Raw genomic sequence first — 1495 nt, forward strand, 5'->3', positions numbered from 1 at the left:
CCTTGTGTATCGACAGACACACGGGTGCGCATATATATATATATATATATATATATATATATATGTATATATATAGTTCATATACAACGTGATCCTCATAAAATGAAATTCTTGTAGGAAATAGTTTGATATCAAAGATGGAATGGACTATGGCATGATATGTCTAATAATTGTAGTGTAAGTTGTATAGACTATGGTAATCTTTTTGTTCCCCTAATCTTCTACGATTTTTTTTACAAAAAAATAATTAAAGGCAATAATATATGTTCTAAACCTTTAGAGAATATTTGAATTAAAAACATGGTTAGATATGGTTTTAACATGTAACGAAATTTTTTTTTATTAATAAAAAACAATAATATATTCTTTAACACGTTGTCAAATATCAATAACGACATCTGAAACAGTCCATATATATGGAGTGGGTCTTCATTTTTGGAGTCAAATCATTGTGAAATGCGAATACGCAATGATAAAGATAAAATTTTTATTTACACGTCCTTTGTCATATAATTATATATGCATATTTACCCCAACGGACGGTGAGGTAATTTATAGCAAGAGAGAGGTAATTATGATGATTTGATTTGATGAATTTTAAACGACAAAACGTGAAACGAAAAAGAAAGTTTTCGAGGTTTCAAATCATTTTCGCCGTACGATCCTCATGTGCAACGTAACATATTTTCTTTTTATTAAAAATGGAAAATGCAATTGTTCTATATATAAGTTAGTGATATAGGCCATATATAGTTCTTATTTCTAATTCACTCATGAGTAAAAATAACTAACCGTAATAATAGTAAAACATATAATTTGAATTAATAAATGCGAAAACTAAGTTTCAAGTCATACAAAAATTCTTGATATAGATCACCGTGGGATCAGTCACGATATTAATAATTAAAATTAGACAAATAGATAGATCCAAAATATTCCATGTGTGCGCGCAATATATGCACAGTCCAAATCCCCATCGGAATTTTGGTTACAACAAACAAAATGGCTTAGAACTTGACTGGTCGTCATGCTCTCACTAACAAACATACATTGACATGTTGTCCAAAGTCAATTCAAAGGCCCAAACGTTTATTTTGATTTTTTTTTCGTGCATTTTCGATATTTACAATGACAAACACCAAAATATAGATAATGATTATTCTTATTTTCTTCGGTCAATCTACCTTTCGTGATAATTTTAACTAATTAAATATTTTGGGAAAACCATGTGTTTGTTTAAAACATGTATTGATCTATATGGCTCATAGTATGATTGTATTCACTCCTCTGCAGTTAAAAAAAAATATATGTTGGAGATATCCCATTGATATATATATATATATTATAAGATTTGTGATATTATTTTTGTGGAGAATAAGTAATATATGTGTGGGTATTTCAAATAATTAATGCACTACAATAAGAGACTGCCCTGAATTCCTCGGCACGATTACACTAAAACTCATTTCCTCCATCGCTAGCCAAACAGATTTCT

The sequence above is a fragment of the Tarenaya hassleriana genome, unplaced genomic scaffold (genome assembly GCF_000463585.1).
Source record: "Tarenaya hassleriana unplaced genomic scaffold, ASM46358v1 Cleome10, whole genome shotgun sequence".
NCBI lineage: Eukaryota > Viridiplantae > Streptophyta > Magnoliopsida > Brassicales > Cleomaceae > Tarenaya > Tarenaya hassleriana.